Source organism: Hippocampus bargibanti, linkage group LG03 (genome assembly GCF_051943395.1).
Source record: "Hippocampus bargibanti isolate YZ-2025 linkage group LG03, ASM5194339v1, whole genome shotgun sequence".
NCBI classification, from domain to species: domain Eukaryota; kingdom Metazoa; phylum Chordata; class Actinopteri; order Syngnathiformes; family Syngnathidae; genus Hippocampus; species Hippocampus bargibanti.
Window position 1 is genome coordinate 26,862,515 of NC_142736.1, and position 19,194 is coordinate 26,881,708.

Genomic DNA, 19,194 nt, shown 5'->3' on the forward strand with positions numbered 1-19,194 from the left:
GATGCCTGCCGCATCAACTCCTAACTAACATTTAAGCACAAAAGAAAGACTTTCTTATCAGTATGTGGTGTATATGCTGGTGTCTTATTCTCATGAGCCGAGGTGTTGGGTTGACCCTGAGCTGTCATTGTTTTTTTGCTTGACACCATTCCCCCCAAAATTATCTGCCCTCACTGTTCCTTTTTAGACTCCACTAACAGATGATGTCTGTATGCTCCTATGCGAAGCTTCTTCCACACCCAAAATGTCAGCACCTTCTTTCCTAAAGATGTCCATCAATGCTTGTTCAAGCTGACAAGAGAGCCATTAGGGGCTTGGAAAAGGGCATTTTTGCAAATGTCCATCTGCTATTCACTTTTCGCCTCTATTACATGTTGAGGGCTCGGATTATTTACTGTCTCCCTCTGAATGGTTGTTAATCACAGCTCTGTGCAGGTGCATCATGAGCATGTTTAATCATCCTGCAGAAAATATACAAGGACACACACACACACAAATACACACCTTCCCCCACTTCCTGCAGAACACAACCGTTTCCCTCGCCCATGATGTAATGCTACCAGACCCCTCCTCTGCCATCTCTCACACACCCTCTCCATCCCCTTCGCCTCTTGCGATTGGTGGCTCCAGTCTGCATCTGCTGGATCAGCACACACACATCCACTCACTTTACACACCGGCAAGAGGAGGATAAGGAGGGGGATTCCGACGGCCACTGCAGCTTCCGATCTATCCACCTGTCTGCGGTGAGTACCTCCTTTTTTTTTTTTTTTTGATACATGACAGCAGCTGGCATGCCTCGCACTATAAGACAATAGGATGCTTTTGCCTTGTCATTGAGGTTAATGAAGTGTGTGTGATGGAGCACCGGCGCCGTGGTCTTGCATCACACTGAGTCAGCTTCTTGGCTCGCGTGTGTATGTGTGTTCAAGTCATTTTCAAAGCTGGCATGCGCTCAGAGGCGCCTATCTAGGAGGGATGTCGGTCACCTTGTCGGGAGATAACGCACGCTGAGGATGCTGATGATTACGCTGCTTTAAGTTCCCAGTGAGGAGTGCTGTGATGTAGTTTGCTGTGAGTCCTGGCCAGCTGCACAATGAAGATGCACTGGCTACAAATAAAGCTCTGACAGTGTCATTATATGGAAGGTGTGCATGTGTGTGTGTGCATGCGTAGGGATGTGGGTGACATATGCATTCACTGGGAGGCACTGTGGGATTTGGCAGGAGAATATGAGTTATTGGAACCTGATCTCTACCTTTGAATCTCGCAAGCACATTATTTTCATCTTTATTTTAGAATTAAAATAAATTTGCTCTTTTGCTACTTCACAACTTTGAATGCCAAAAGAGGAGACATTCTTGTATATCTTTAAACTTAAAAATGTGGAATTTGTTTCATTTAACTGCTTTTTAAGATTTTAAACATTTTTTTCAAGTGTGTAAGTTTTTTTTCTACTTATTTACTTCAACGTGATTTCAAACTTGCAATTTCTTTATTACACTAGATTTTATTTTATTTTTATTCAAGAGGAATTAATTTGATCATTTAAAAAAAAATTGGTGGGGTTATTTCTTTCAAGCAATTCATTTTTATGATTCCTACACTTTTTGGGAACATTTCTTTCATCTATTTAATTTTATATTTAAAATACATTTGCTCTTTTGCTACTTCACAACTTTGAATTCCAAAAGAGGGGAATTTGTATATTTTTAAACTTGAAACTGTGGGATTTGTTTCATCTACAGTAACTGCTTTTTAAGATTTTAAGGGTCTTTTTAGTGTGTAATTTATTTCTACTTATTTACTTTATCGTGATTTCAAACTTGCTAGTTATTTATTAAAATGTATTTTATTTTATTTTATTTTATTTTTATTCAAGAGGAATTAATTTAATCATTTGAAAAATATTTTTGGGGGTTTATTTCTTTCTGAGCATTTTTTTTTCTTTTTAATGACTCTCCACAAAACTTGTTGCTTTAAAATGGTAACAGTTGGATTTATTTTCATTGTTTCTTATGGAGAATTTTTTTCAGCCTCCTGGAAAGGCCGTTTGACCAAAAAAAAAGAGCTAAACTCTGAATCATTATGTTAACCCTATCAAATGATAAAGCCGACCGGCTCAAACACTGTCTACCTTGATGTTGCATCTTGAAAGTAAGTGATGGTTAGGAGCTGCAAATTTACTCGTGGGACTATGAAAGGATTTCTGATTCCGATTCTCGTTGTTGGTTGCCATATAAATGACACAGACAGGTATTGGCAAATGAACCGCTACGTCATTTTGTCGCTGTGACTTCAAAGTAAAACCGTTTCATATCATTTCTCTGAAGATTTGTGCTTTTTATTCACAGTTTGGTTTGACAAAATGTACCCCAAAGATCAAACACACTACTTTCCTTGTTTTGTCCTGTTGATTTTTTTTAAGACTGGGGGTAAGTGACTTTATACCCCACCCTGTATACTGCCATGTCAATGGCGTGTTCAGCTGTCATTACCATGACAACCCAGGGAGGAGCTCTGACTTCAGTGACTTCTGCTTGAGCCAAGAGTGAGGGGGGAGGACGTAAGTAAAATAAAAAATAAAAGCATTTTTATTCATAGAGGCAGAATTTAAGACACTTCTATGACTGTGTGTGACAAAATGTACCCCGAAGATCAAACACACTACTCTTCTAAGACTGTGTGATCTTTCTCCGGGTACTCTGGTTTCCTCCCACATTCCAAGAACATACGTGGTAGGTCACTCCAAATTGTCACAAGGTTTGTGTAAGCTCTCAGTCTCAAGGTGTGAGATTGGGTGGTTCTTTGTCATTGCGCCCTGCGATTGGCTGCGCACCAATTCAGGGTGTCCCCTGCCTACTGCCCAAAGACAGCTGGGATCGAGTCCAGCGGATTAGAAAATGGATGGATGGATGGATGCATATTTTGTCAAGGGGCTGTTAACAAAACATCTTCAAATGAAACTGTGGAAAATTCTCAAAAAAATCCGTTTTTGTGTGTGTGGGGGTGGTGTGGGTGATTATGTAAATAAATCCCACTGTACTGTTGTTGCATGAACGGTCACTCGCAGACACATTTTCAAATTTGGAGACCTAACTACAGTGGGGCCTCGGTTTACGAACACCTTGCCTTACGAAATTTTCGGTTTACGAACGTTAAATTTATGAAAATTAAACCTTGCTATAAGCACTACTTTTCGGGATACACACGGTGCGGCGCCCCACAGAACACCAAAGCACGTGACCGAACAGCGCCCCAGCCTGCCTACCTTTCCACACCCCCTTTCTATGAGTGCACACTGTTATGGGACCGAAAAAGACCCCACCACAGGTTTGTGTTCAGCCGAAGAAGACACAAAACAAAATTACAGTCGAGGAGAAGAAGGAGATCATTGAGAAACACGAACGAGGTGTGCGTTTGCCTGATTTAGCGGCCCGGTACTGATATGCTAAGTCCACCATTGCTACCATCCTTCGCAACAAAGCTTTACACAAAGGCTTTATTTACTCGATGCTTTCACGTGACTAATGACACTGAACTTGTCACGTGCGAGTTGACAGCTAGGGCGGGGCTGCCGCGCCCGACCTCCGCCAGCTGCTGTCAATCCCATAATCACCGATACTGAGACATTTAAACGAGTCGCTGTCACCAGCACCGGATGATTACGACACCTCACGCCTCGCCAGTGTCTTGAACTTGCCAGCACAAGAGTTTGCTTCGCCCGAGGTGATTGTTAGCCGCGATCGCGTAAGTTTGTTGCCTTCCGGGATCGCAAGCTTTTGCACCCCCGTGTGCCATTAAATTTTGCCTTACTTCATAGGCTGGACGGATCGCCTCGCCCGCCTCCCCTTTTTGTTTTTTTGTCGCGTTATTCCGGGTCCGTGGAATCATCGGAGCCGCGTCTTTTGTTGTAATAAAATCTCTGCCCGGACCTACGGGACTCGAAGTGGATACAGATGACATCGAGGAGCTTGTTGCTGACCATAATGAGGTCCTCAACACAGAGGATTTTATTTGCCGTCAATAGGACAAGCAAAAGCAAGCCATTCGGGAGTTGTCATCTGAGGGCGAGGAGGAGGAGATGGCTGCAGTATCAAGTGAGAGCATGAAGGCAATGTTGGCTAAGTGGAATGATGTGCAGGCTTTTATTGAACAGTTCCATCCAGAAAAGACTGTGATTATGAGAATCATCAACATGATGAATGATAATGTGATGCCTCAGTTTCGTAAGACCTTACAAGTCAGAAAGCAACAGGTGTCAATTAAGAGCCATCAACGACCATCACAAATGTAAATAAACTTTATTGACTTTATTATATAGTGCAGTGTATTTCTTTCATTACAATGCAATAACACATTTATTATACATAGAATAAGGTATGTTCTGTGTAGTTTTAAGGCTTATTTTGTTTTAAAATTATATTTTATGGAGATCTGGGAACGGATTATTCTCATTTTAATGGTTTCCTATGGGAAATATTTTTTGGGGATACACACTTTTCACCTTACACACTCTCTCTGGAAACCAATTAAGTTTGTAAGCCAAGGCCCCACTGTATTTGTATACAAGCAATGAAAAAGCCATTTTCTCCAATAACAAGTCCCTTTTAAGATTATCTCTTCACTTCATACGGTTGTCATTGATTTTCCTCAGTGAGTCGATCCATCATTTCAAAGAGCTATCAAGTCAATCTAGGGAGAAATTTAATCCAGCTGCCGCACCAACAACACTATTCTCCACGCCGGATAATCAGCGTGCTGCTCTTCAATTAACCAGCAAGCAAATTAGCTTTACTCTGCCTTTCAACTCACTCATTGCTAGTGATTGCCACCATCATCATCATCATCATCACCATCTTCATCACTATCATCATCATCATCATCATCATCATCATCATCATCATCATCATCATCATCATCATCAACATCATTCCCCCTCAAAATAAATGTATACCACACACACTGAAGCAATTCTTTTTGGGATATTGCAGTGCTGATACATTGCAGATTAGCAGGTAAAACCGTGCTTTCATGGCTATTGAGTTCCAGCCACGCCCCTCAAAAAAGCATATTGTTATTCATTTTCCATAAAGACAAGGAACATATAATATATTTCTAACTCATCAAAAGTCAGAGAAAAGAATATAGAGAAACTGCTTGACTTTAAATACTTTACCCTGGCTTATGTCGATAGTCACTGTAACTGCATGTTACACTATTCCTGGTAACTTCAACACTCTTCAATGTAACACAATTTCCAATTGAGAATCCTTAAAGCATATCAATCAAGAATTGACTCCATCTTGGATCGCTAATCTTCATTGTTATGGGATCTCTGCTAGCTCTAGAGCTACAGTACTAGCAGCTAGAGAAGCTAGCTGCCACAAGTCCATGTAGCAGCACGACGCTGTTGAAAACAACAAGCCAGTGTTGGCTTACACCAAACAACCGAACTCCCCATGGAATTTAGCTAAAGCCTACATCTGTTTCAACACTTGCCTCATTTGGTGCAGTGTAAATACTAACACGGAATTGTGAGCTCCAGCACTACCATGAATAGCGCTGAGTCACTAAATTCAATGCAGTGTGCTTCACTAGTGTAGAGTTGATAACTGAAATGTATCTACAACTACTTAGATTACTGTAGTTCAAGGTAAAACTGTGTTTTATATCATTTTACGGATATTGTAGCCCCCCGTGTCTGTTATTTTCCGCTTTCCGAAGAATCTCTCCAAAGGCATTTGTTTTTCACTCAATTCCACTCACATGTGAGCTTACTTTGTTACTATTGTGTCACATGACCAAGACGAGCAATATGCTGTGCGTGCAGAGGCACAAGTGGATGCACCTGTTGATTCTGATGAGTAATATACTGTATATGTATATATTTTTTCCGTCAGCAGCTAATGGCCCACGGGCCGGCGGTTCGCACAGCTGTTGTACAGGGCGTACAGCAATTAGGCTGCAACTACAAACTAATAAAGCAAACAGACAATGGGGGCTGTCGGCTTCTCCGAAGGTTAACGTGTGCTGTTGCTGAGATACTTCATTGATTTCTGACCAATTCAAGTCTCGTTACAGTTCATAAGTGACACATTGTCTCCATGGTGACCTTTTAAATGTAGCACCAAACCTTTATATCTTCACTGCACTTCACTGGACGCGCACTGGAGCAGCTGCAATCATCCATCCATTGAACTATTTTTGTAGTGCTTGACTTCATTAGCTGGGTTTATCCCAGTTGATTTTGGGTACACCCTGGATTAGGTACCAGGCAATTGCAGGTTTTATATATATATAACCTTTCACACTCAAATCCAAACCTATGGACAGTTTAAAGAATTTAATGAACCAAAGTGTATGTTTTCAGAATGCGGGAGGGAGTCATTGGCATGAGGACAACATAGAAATTCCACACAGGTTAGAACTGATATTCAAACCCAAAAGCTCAGAACTGTGAGGCAGATGTGTTCACCACAAGCCAGTGTCCTGTCTTCAAGTGTGGAAAAGATGACTGTCTGAGAGCTCACTTATGGAGAAATGGCCAAGCAGCTGTTGAACCCGTTTGTATCTTGACCATAATATAGACTTTCCATTCACCTTGAAGAGTCGTTCAGTCTGTTTAATTGCATTAACTCTGTGAGAGTCTAAACTTACTTTTGACTTCAATGAAGGTTTTTATCTTCCTGACTTTTTGCCTTTAAACAGAGACACTCAATCTATACTACAGTCAGCACATGACAACGTGAAGCCCATTTCTGGAAATAGCGAACGGAAAAGTCCATCCTGGAATCTTTGTTCCATAAGTGGATAAGTGGACGACGTCAACTTCCTCTGACTGTTTTGTGGCACAAATGCTAAATCAATAAGTATCTTGTTTTGACACATAATTGTACATTTCAAGATACAGTAAAGTCTCGTTATATCGATATCGGACATATCGATAGTCCCGGTTATATCGATACTATTTCTATGCACACACGGAGAAAATTACATGACAACAGGGTCGGATATATCGATAGTCCCGGTTATATCGATATTTTTTCGGACTCCCTTGAATATCGATATAACGAGACTTTATTGTAGTTTCAAACCGTCTTCCCATTGAAAAATGAACTGACTCGGCTATTCTTTAGAAGAGCTAAATTATCAAAAACATGTCGACTGCATGCACCATATAACTGATTCTGAAGCTTGGTTATTAACAACCTACTCGTGCCACAACCGAGTTACCCTAGTATTAAAAGCCATATTCAACATTAACTTGCATTGTAGAGGGGTTAAGTGATGAATGGGCCATTTTCATGACACAGGACCGCCCCCTTAAAGGACAACCGACGCCTCCGGGCAAGTTGTGTCCATAATTTGTAAAATCACTTCCAATGACTTCTACTGAGCGCATTTTACCAAGATTCCACCGCATATAGCTATATTTTACGTTTTAAAACTCGCGCTGATTATTCAGGAAGTCTTGTTTTTGAGTTAATGATGATACCTACCGTGACGTCACGTCAGGAACGCCCCTGACAGAGAAAGCGACACACAATGCATTTTGGGTACTTTGTTTGGTCTGAAAACTTCGTGTTGATCCGTGTTGATGGCGAAATTAGAAGGAAAACACAATGGTGAATCGTTGCGTGTTGCACCAAGACTACTATTTGATACTAGTTGACACAAATTCCCAGCAGACAAATCAGCCCATTTCCAACAGAGCTTTGGCGCCATCTTGTGCATTTTCTGGGATGCTACATTGGAGTCCTGGCGGCTCCAATTGATCCGTAAGGACTTCTTTAATCGATTGCAAACATTAATGCTTTCCTCTTCAGAACTGAAGTCATTGTTTTGATTCTCGAGCAAGGCAAGACGTCTTGGCATGACGTCACGAACAAGGGGGCCGGACCTTCTGAAAATGAAACTTTCTGAGGTCATTTTAAATTAGTTTTTAGACACTTGAAGTCATTTTTATTGGTGTTTTGCATTTGACTAAAAATATCAGCCTGCGCGTTTTGGGTATTTTAGATGCTATAAAAGGTTTTTCTGATATCAGTTCGGAAACAAAAAAATGGTGTCGGTTGTCCTTTAAAGCCAGCTCATCTGAAATAATGTGTCAGTAAAGTATATTATAATTTGCGCTCCCTTGTAAAATCATGACTTTTTGTGGAAGCCCCATTTAAAACTAATAGAACAAGCACTGGAAAGAAACACAAAAATGAGACGCTTGACCTCGGCTACCTTAACCGTCTTGTGACGGAAATCATTCAATATGACTCTGCTTTTTGTTTTGACAGAGCAGTGAAAGTATGAGGAAGATATGTGAACCCTCAGTAGCAGGTCATCTGAAATGGAGCATGTACCATATTCTTTAAATATTTAACCTCAGTGCTTTAAAACCTATAGGCTACTAGTTTCAGGATGAAAGTGAAATCCATGACAAAGATCAGTTTGATAATTGTGCAAGAGCCATAAAAGTACAAAAGACAGATTAAGTACCTTTGATGTCACAGGCCTTGGATACCTTGCTTCAGTCAACATCGATAGGCTGCTTGCCAAGACTGAAGATCACTTGTGATTAGGACTACGCTGAAAAGAAACACTTCAAGATGCTGCTTTGTCATCCGCTACGTCAGATCATTTACATTGGATTTTATCCAAAATCAATAGAATTCTTGCAAACATTGTTTTTTTTCTTTCCTCAAACATCATTCACCCGACTGCATATTTACAAAGTCATTCAATCTTTGTCCGTGCCCGTTGGGTCTATCTTTCCTGCACACCAAACGCCCCCGCCGCAGCCCACCTCCGCAATCTTCTCAGTGTGCAGCTGTGCGGGACCTTGACCCCTGACCCCCTTCACAAGCTGCAAAGGCACAAAGAAAGTGGGAATAAAAGTCGAAATATGCATAATGTATTCAACGCAGACTCATTACAGGCCTGCGCGTGGTTGATGTCACCACACGCCAGTCTCGGGGGCATTAGGATATTAAGATGGAGATAATTCATATAAATGCCACATGTCCCACCGGGCCAGATATTATATCTTTTATTGCTGATGGGCGAGAAGGAGTGCATGGGCTGCTTGTTTGGTATCAGCAGGCGATCCGTTGCCAGATGGCTTTTGGTCATCATTTCACTTTGGTGTATATGTGTGTGTGTGTGTGTGTGTGTGTGTGTGTGTGTGTGTGTGTGTGTGTGTGTGTGTGTGTGTGTGTGTGTGTGTGTGTGTGTGTGTGTGTGTGTGTGTGTGTGTGTGTGTGTGTGTTTTGTTTTTTTTAAACTCTCTTTGTTCGCTGACCACATGACATCTGCACAGCAGTAAAATTCATTTAAGTGTGAGCCGTCTGGCACATCCCAACTAAACTAAACTGCTCCAAGATGAGTGTTTATGAATCGAAGGGATCAAAGCCCCGTCATGGTACACAAGTGGTTGGCATGTTTCCCTCATAGTTCTGAGGTTCTTGGTTCTAGTCAAATCCAGACGAGTTTTCATGTTTTTCCTCTGTGCTTTTGTGGGTTTTCTTCAAAAACACATTTGAAGACGGTATTAATATCTCATCTCATCTCATTTTCCGTACCGCTTATTCCTCATTAGGGTCGCGGGTGTTGCTGGAGGCTATCTCAGCTGTCTTCGGGCACGAGGCGGTGGACACCCTGAATTGGTTGCCAGCCAATCGCAGGGCACACAAAGACATACAACAGTCACTCTCACACTCACACCTAGGGACAATTTGGAGTGTTCAATCTGCCTGCCATGCATGTTTTTGGAGTGTGGGAGGAAACCGGAGGACCCGGAGAAAACCCACGCAGGTCCGGGGAGAACATGCAAACTCCACACAGGGAGGCCGGACCGGGACGTGAACCGGCGACCTCTGCACTGTGAAGCCGTTGTGCTAACCACTCGACTACCGGGCCGCCCGGTATTAATATATTCGATGAAAATGTCATCCAAACTTCAAATAATTATTTCCTTATTACCCTTGGGAATTATGCAAGTTGATGAATGTCATTGCTTTTTACAATGATTGATATCAACGTGTGTTGCGGTTAAAGTCGAGCAGACGTAACATCTCTAAAGGTGATTTTTACACGGAACTTATGAAGACATTTCAATCTATCCAAATGTTCATTTTTTTTTTATAGCGCTTGACGCTTGCCCTCATTAGAGATCAATCGAGTGTACATTTATTTGCAGTTAACTATTATGTGATGAAAGTCAAGTCAAAGGCCATTAATCGATAATGTCAGTGATATTTTTGCAGCACAGGTGTGGAAACTTTTTGCGCACCAACGACCGGTTTCATGATTTATTGGTGTTGTCAAACAGCATACACATACAGTGAGACCTCAACTTACGAACTTAATTGGTTCCCAGACAGAGTGTGTAAGGCGAAAAGTGTGTATCTCAAAAAAAATTCCCATAGGAAACCATTAAAATGGGAATAATCCGTTCCCGGGTTTCCATAAAATATACTTTTCAACTAAATAAGCCTTAAAACTACACACAACATACCTTATTCTATGTATAATAAATGTGCTATTGTATTGTAATGAAAGAAATACACTGCATTGTATCATAAAGTCACTTTATTTGCATTTGTGATGGTCATTGACGGCTTGATGGAATGGCGTTGGAGGTCAAAGGTCAAACAGAATTGCTGTTTGGAAAGAGAGGCACATTACATGAGGACTGTAATTAAAGAAATAAACTGTGCTGTAAAATAAAGTTTTATTTAGCTTTTTGATGGTCGTTGATGGCTTATGGAAGGAGAGTCACCTTCCATATGGGCTGTTGGTAACTTAACCTCTGGTGCTGTTTGGTTGTGTGCTTCCGCCGAAGATCACTTCGCCAGCCGTGGTGGGTGTGTATTATGAAAATAGTGCTTATTATAAGGTTTAATTTTCAGAAATGTGAAGTTTGTAAGACGTTTGTAAGATAAGGTGTTTGTAAGTTGAGGTCTCACTGTACTACTGATAATAGAATAATAATACATCAGAATCAGAATCAGAATCATCTTTATTGCCAAGTATGTAGAACACACAAGGAATTTGTTTCCGGTAGAAAACGCTGCACTAGTATCGTCGTGAAAAAAAACTGCTAAGTGGCACTATACAGTTCCATTTTGGCTACTGTTGAAAACAGTAACATTGTAATCGCCTTTCGAAGCGCTCAAGGACACTTTACAGTCACAGACAAGCCTAGATACTATAATAAATAAAACACAATCACAAATAGAATGCAATAAATAAAATACAATTATAAATAGAACCAAGAGAGAGAGAGCTGCACAGAAAATGCAATTTTAAAAAGATGGGACTTGAAGGTGGGAAGAGAACTGATGTTACGAATGTTGGGAGGAAGTGAATTCCAAAGTTTGGGAGCAGAGCAGTTGAAGGCTCTGTCACCCATCGTGCTGAGACGGTTGGTGGTGGGGGGGGGCACACATAGGCGGAGGGAGGAAGAGGATCTGAGAGAACGAGAGGGAATAGAAATTTGAAGAAGGTCAGATAGGTATGGATAGCTTTAAATGTATAAAGAATTTTAAAGTTGATTCTATATTTGACCAGGAGCCAGTGGAGCTCTTGGAGGACTGGGGTGATCTGGTGAAAGGATGAGGTTCTGGTGATGATCCGGGCTGAAGAATTCTGGACGAGTTGAAGTTTGTGGAGAAGTTTCTGAGGGACACCAAAGAAGTGAATTGCAATGGTCAATCCTGGAGGTGACAAGACTATGACACGAGGATAGCAGTGGTGTGAGGAGTGAGAGACGGGCGAAGGTGATTTATATTGCGTAGGTGGAAGTACGCAGACCGGGTTAAATTATTTATATGGGAGTGGAAAGATAGTGTGCTGTCAAGAATGACACCTAGGCTTTTCACCTGATGGGAGGGAGAAACGGTTGAATTGTCAATAGTGAGAGAGAAACTGTTAGCTTTGCTCAAGGTGGATTTGGTACCAAGGAGAATTTCAGTTTTTTCGCTGTTAAGTTTGAGGAAGTCGTAGGTAAACCAGGATTTCATTTCAAAGAGGCAGAGTGAAAGGGAAGAAGGTGGAGGAGAGGCGTCGGGTTTGCTGGAGAGATAGAGCTGGGTGTCATCCGCAAAACATGGAAATGCCCGAATTCGTAACTGCTGTTGAGATGTTTTGTAAATTAAAAATTTCATATGAAGACACATTTGTAAATTGAGGCACCACTTAGCAAATACAGTGATACCTCGGTTTACGAACCCCTTGGCTTACGAACTTTTCGGTTTACGAACGTTACATTTATGAAAATTTTACCTTGGCATACGAACTTTTTTCAGGATACACACGGAGCTGACTCAATGAGTGATGTGTCGTTCGGGAAAAAGCCCATTCATGTGGTTAAAGCCACGTGATTGGTCAAGAATGCAGCAGTGAGGGGAGTGACAAAATGGATAGAAAACCGTGAATTTTTTTATTCGTTTCAACTTTGATAGATCAAAGGCAGAGTGTAGACTGCAAGGTTAAAATATCCCTTCAATCAGGCTCCACAAATAACCCGCACAAGCCATCTGTACACTTGATGCAAAAAGTCAAAATCAACCCAGCTAAACAGAACACAATTGATGAAGAACTAGGTAAAATTATTGCAGAGAAAGCACCTACAAGGGATCATTCCTCAAGATGGTGAAAGAAGAAGGCTACGTTCCTCATCAAGTGTTAAATGATGATGAAACCGGCCACTCCATTCCATCAAGCCATTAACGACCATCACTGTCATGATCTGGTTGGCGACCAATGGGGGACGCTGTCGGCCCCGCCTGCACCTGCACAGGTGCTGGTCGTCCCGATCAGATTGGCGACCAGCGGGTAGAGACGTCAGCCCTGCCGGCAGCCTCGCAGGTGCTGGTCGTTAAAATCAATGACACTTAAAAGGACACCTGGCACGATCATCCGGTGCTGATTCATTGTTTGTTTGCTGCTTGGTTGCGGCATGCATCGTGTACGTGTTTGTTTAACCTTGGCGGGCTTTTACTTTTGGTCTTCTTTTGCTACTTTGTATTTTTTCCATTCAGATCATTTTGATGTTTTACATTTTGTTCCTGCTGACTTTATTTTAATACAATTTGTCAAACAACCTCCTGCTCCCTCCTGCCTGCTTTTTGGGATCCGAACCCGCCATCACCACCTCGCAAAACGTGACAGAATGAATCGGCCTACCATCGGATCCCGCAGGTACATCGGACCCGTCTCATTTCCACCCTGTGCCTGGCAATGCTACGTCCACGTTAGCGCAAGCCTCGTCGAGTTTGAATTGCGTCACTCGACGAGCCGCAACGTCCACGTAAACGTCCGGCCGAGACCTCCTTCCAGGTGGCCGTCCAGGGTGAAACTGGGTGACTGGCATTGCACGCCCACGTCCAGCCACGCTGTCGTCGTGCATGACGAATTGAGTCTCATCCACGACGAGCCGTGCAACGTCCGCGTCAACGTCAGTCCGAGACCCCACTCACCGCTGGATCCCGGAGCGGCTCTGGACTGGTCTCGTTCCCCCGGAGCCGGGCAGTTCACGCCCACGTCGGCGTCCGGCCGAGACCTGGTCCCATACGGCCGTACGGGGTGCCATTCTGCGCCTGGCAGTTCGACGTCCACGCAGAGCCATGCGCCGTCGCGTGAACGTGCGAGAGGGATCGCACTCACGCCCACGACGATCCGTGCCGCGTCTTCGTCCACCCCAGGCCGAGTCCCGTTCCCATCAGGCCGCCGCCCGTCGTATGCTGGAGAGGCAGCGGTTGCCCTCTCCACCGACCGTTCCCTGGCGAGTGGACCTTTTGGGAGACTGTTGGGACTTCTGGAAGCAGCCCCTTGAAGGGGGGTACTGTCATGATCTGGTTGGCGACCAACGGGGGGCGCTGTCGGCCCCGCCTGCACCTGCACAGGTGCTGGTCGTCCCGATCAAATTGGCGACCAGCGGGTAGCGACGTCAGCCCTGCCGGCAGCCTCGCAGGTGCTGGTCGTTATAATCAATGACACTTAAAAAGACACCTGGCACGATCATCCGGTGCCGATTCATTGTTTGTTTGCTGCTTGGTTGCAGCATGCATTGTGTACGTGTTTGTTTAACCTTGGCGGACTTTTACACTTGGTTTTCTTTTGCTACTTTGTATTTTTTCCATTCAGATCATTTTGATGTTTTACATTTTGTTCCTGCTGACTTTATTTTAATACAATTTGTCAAACAACCCCCTGCTCCCTCCTGCCTGCTTTTTGGGATCCGAACCCGCCATCACCACCTCGCAAAACGTGACAATCACAAAGGTAAATAAAACGACTTTATTATATAGTACAGTTTATTTCTTTAATTATAATACCGTAGCACATTTATTATACATAAAATAAGATATTTTGTGTAGTTTTAAGCCTTAGAAAATTAGAAAGTAGAAAATTATGTTTTATGGGGACCTGGGAACGTATTATTATCATTTTAATGGTTTCCTATGGGAAATTATTTTTGGGGATACACACTTTTCACCTTATACACTGTCTGGGAACCAATTAAGTTCGTAAGCTAAGATATCACTGTAGTTGACTTCAAGCTCATCGCAAATATCAATGATGACTATATAGATGATTTCGACTCGAATAGAGTCTTCAGTGAATCCATAATGAATGTTTTTGCAATCCCGAAAACCCAGAGCAAAACATTATTATAGGTGAAAGTTCACTTTTTTGCTATCTCTCGACCGTTCTCCTGACTTTGGGGGTTGAAGGTTATCAGACACGAGCTGAGTCCTGTCATGCTTTCATGACTTAGTAGTTTGTCAGCATCTTTGGTCCCCCTCGGAATGCTTCGATGATGACATTGATGTACAACACATCACCAAATCCAGTGTGACAAAGAGAGCTTGTCATCTATTTAACCCCACTCAAATCTGACCTGATGTGAATGGCTGTAGATTGAGAGCGATGTGCTTAACAATGGCGCCACTGTGAAATAGAACCTTGGGCAAAGTGGCGGCCATTTGTTTCTTATCACAGGATTGTGATAAGGATGCAAAGCAACTTGGTGAGCGTATGACATCTTTTACTTTCTTATTTCAATCTGATTTATTTCACGGTTTTTACTTTTTCACACAAAAGCCATGCACAGAGACAGCACTGACAATTTAAATGGTTGTAAAACAGCTTAACACCGCACCTCGACAAGTCAAAAAAATAAAAAACAAAGCAAGACAAATATACTGTATAATTATATAATCACAATAATGTAAGAATATGTAAAACGTAATCAGAAAAGAAAAAAAAAACGAATAGCAAAGGTGGTTAAATAATTGTGTTGGTCACAAGCGCATACCATTCCCATGACTAAGATGTTGTTCAGCCAATTCTTTGTATCTTCTTGCAAGCCATTCAATAAAACAGCATTGTAAACAAGCACCACCAATAATTACAGACTAGAGTACAGAACTCCGTTAAAATCTGACATTGTGATATTTATAAAGATTGATACGAACCTCCTATATGTGCCTGAACATTATTATAAAAATGCATGAAAGTATCATGGAGACACGAAGAAAAAACATTTCTTCATCGTAAATGTATTTAATTTTAACGCGAATGACAATACAATACAATACAATACAATACATATTGATTTATATAGCGCTTTAACAGCTGAAGCTGTAACAAAGCATTTAACATGGACAACTATGACTAAGGCCATTTGTGTGTTTTGCCATCAACACCCATTAATAATAATAATAATAATAATAATAATAATAATAATAATAATAATAATAATAATAATAATAATAATAATAATAATAATACATTTCATTTCATTTCAAAGTGCCTTTCAAAACTCTCAAGGTCACTTTACAGTCACAAGATAAGTTTTCCTGCGGGTAGGCAGCGGCAGCCACATGTGCCAGCATTCACTCAACCTGGAATAACTCAAATAGATAGAAACCTAGCTAGCTATCTATTAGCTAGCAAGGTAGATAGCCAGCTACCTAGCGAGATAGCAGTTTCAATATAAACATTCCAAAATATTTCATCAGCAAATAAAATTAAAGCATTTTTTTTAATTAAAAAATGTATTTAACTGATTAATAAATACAAAAACAAACAGAGACACTAATAAATACTTAAATGAATAAGATGAATATGAATGAAAGATGAATAATTTAATCCATAGTTAAATAAATGAATTGTTAAATGAATGGATGATTTGATGTATAAATGGCAAAGCAAATAAAGAAATAAATACATACATAATGAGAAAATAAAAGGTAAAACAATATTAATTTCTGCGCTGTCATGTGAACAAACAAACATACATAGCAAGTTAGCTGAGAGTAAGTCTGTAAGTCACAAAAGTAAGACGAATGTTAGCGCAGATGCTAGCGCTAACACTTGTTCTGGCTGGTTCGCCAGTTTTACAGACCTCAGGTGACCTGAAGTTGGTTTTTGTTGTATTTTTTTGTATTTTTAAACCACTTTCATCAAACTGTTGAGAAACATTCAGCATTGATTTTCTATAAAGCAACAAAATTGCGTTGTATTAAGCAGAGCGGCGCTACTGGTGTCAAAGCAGACGGGAGATGACTGGAGTGTGACAAGCGCAACATGACATTTTAGTCTTTTTTACAGCAGTGAAAGGAGATTACATGAATGGCTGCGTCCGCTTGTGTTCACGTCTCTGCCTTTGCCCGTAATCCTCTGTAATGCTCTTTGTGCCGGACGCTTGCTGCTTTCTTTCATTGTTCTTCTTGGCTGCAGTGGATAGCAGAAGAACAAGAAGAAGAAGAAGCAGTGACTTAGTCATAGCCAAAACATACACATGGCAAAAACAACTTGGCCTAAGAGAAATATACACAATCTGGAATGTCAAACTGAGGTTAAACCAAATCTGGTCCTCATTTTGTCAAAATTAAAAAAAAAATACAATATGAAAAGATGATAAGGTTTCTTCAGCTATCATCTGTACTTCTTTGAAGGTGTCTTGTACCAGCACCACTTTAGTTCGCTGACGGAGGTCTTTAGATTAGGAGCGAAACGTCCGACACCTTCAAAGAAGTACAAATGACGGCTGAAGAAACCTTTTCATCGATGGACCACTCCTGTATGACTGAGAGCTTATACAGATGAAATATGAAAATATTTCTTTTTTATTTCATATTCACAATTAAAAATAACTCTGCTAAATAAATACATCTGTTTGTATGACACAGAAACACAAACACAAAATCCTCTTTTCATCTGGATAAATTTTAAGAAATCAGTAGATGTGTATTTTTATTCAAATCGGATATTTCGGATTGCAATTCAGATTCAAAAGTCTTCGCAGTAAAGAATGTTTCATCCAGATCTGCTTCTGGTATACATCTAAACTTTAGTGTGACGCACGTGAGACAACGAAAAATAAGTCACAATATTACAGATTGTGCAAAAATACCATTTTTTAGCAACATTTGAACTAGGAAAAGACAGTTTTTTTTTTTTATCATCAATTTGACCACACTTTACTTTCTGAATCTTATTCTGGAATGACTCAACATATTTCATACAATGACAATAATGTATGTATTTAATAGTAAGTAATAATATGTATTTCAATTATTTCATTTTAACATGTGTTGATAAATATATGCAGAAACAAAAACTGTAAAAGAAAAACCCTGTTGCATCTCGCTCTGGTCCAGATGTTAATGTGAGCCCATTAAAGTGCCCTCCCACACACACACACACACACCACCACAACTTGCTCAATGTTTCATGCTCACAAGTTAAATCTGGATGTGATCCAAATCGAGCCTATAAAAGAAAATGAACAAAAGTTACTGTGGTGCCTTATTTGACAACACGACAGTTACTCGAGCATTTTTTTCCGACGCTATCGATAGTAAGAGGACACGCTTGTGAGCGTGACGTCACGGATCGTAGTTGTGGGCGGTGCTTAAAGTTTTGAAGCCCCTGTCGAAACACACGCACAGGCACACACTTGCAGAGTGGACTTCGTGTGAGTGACACGTCAGTTAGAAGAGCGGCGTTTCGGCGTTCGGTGGATATGAACCCGAATATTTTTCACTTTTGCCCTTCTTTTCAGCACACCGAAGACTGAAGCCATCATTGGATCTTTTGTGTGTTTTTTTTTTTAATTATATTTGGTGGGCAGGAATGGTGAGTGACAATCTAGTCTTTCTATATGTGTACCGAGCTCTTTTAATTGATTCCTCTTTTTTGTCAGCAATTTGTTTGAAATGAAGCAATTACGTCGGATTTTAAGTATTTTACGTTAACGCCAGTCTGCGGAGACTAGAGATGTGCAAGTTTCGAAAAAAAAGGGGTGGGGGGTCAATCTTAAAGCTTTGTCGGACAATATTAATAACTTGAGATATCATGAATTTGTTCACACATTAAAATGGTTTAATGTACAAGTGCAAAATTAATGGCTTTTAATTACATATGTAATATGAAGTATTTGTTCTGAACGGGAAAAAATTGTCATTTACATGAAGATATCAAGGTGCATAAAAATCAGGCTCAACCACTGTTCATTTTTTTTTCCGCCAACCTCTGACCTCGCACACACAGTAAACTTTGTGCGAACCGCTTTTTCCCCTCAGGACTGTGATATAAAAATAGCTGTATCACCAATATATCAGGACACACCAAAACCTTGGTCAAATCAAATTTCATTATTTTTTTACTGATGCAAATGACATAAAATGTTTTTTTTTTTTTTTTGTTACCCAGTTTCATTAGATTACCGTTATGTGGATCCACATCAAAACTGATAGACTCGAGATTAAAGGATGTTTGATATCATGGCATCTGACCTGATTTATCCAACATCATTTTTTGGGTATATGGCGCCGTAGTTCAAAACCACATTTTTGTAACTCTTAATCCTTATAACGTTATCACTGTGTTGGTTCAAACCAAAATGTAGATTGAATCCAGCTTAATCTAGAAGGGTCAAAATGAATTGATTAGTCAACAACAAATTGATTATCAAATTAATCCACAACAAAGTTCAAATCTCTCCTGTTTCAGCCTCTCAATAGAATTTCTTTCTGTAGTCTATTAAATTTTTGTTTCATAAAAATGAGGCTACCTTTTCAAAACAATGACCAAACCAGTCATTGAATGAAGATCACAAAGGTTGATGGGTTGAACAGTTTCATTTATTTAATATTGCCTGATTAAATTTTAACTGATAATTTGATT

General features: G+C 40.7%; 1 protein-coding gene across 2 annotated transcripts in view; it reads left to right on the top strand.

The window, feature by feature from the left end:
* The first annotated feature begins 691 nt into the window (after positions 1-691).
* The window catches only part of LOC148900863 (semaphorin-4B-like), an 89,064-nt gene continuing 70,561 nt past the window's right edge, over positions 692-19,194 (top strand). The window contains exon 1 of one of the 2 annotated variants that reach the window (XM_088992876.1): positions 692-746. The gene's annotated coding sequence lies outside the window, so the exon portion shown is untranslated. Of the gene's footprint in view, positions 747-17,983; positions 18,145-19,194 lie in introns of those variants that run through there. The other variant, XM_088992875.1, reaches the window with a different exon arrangement.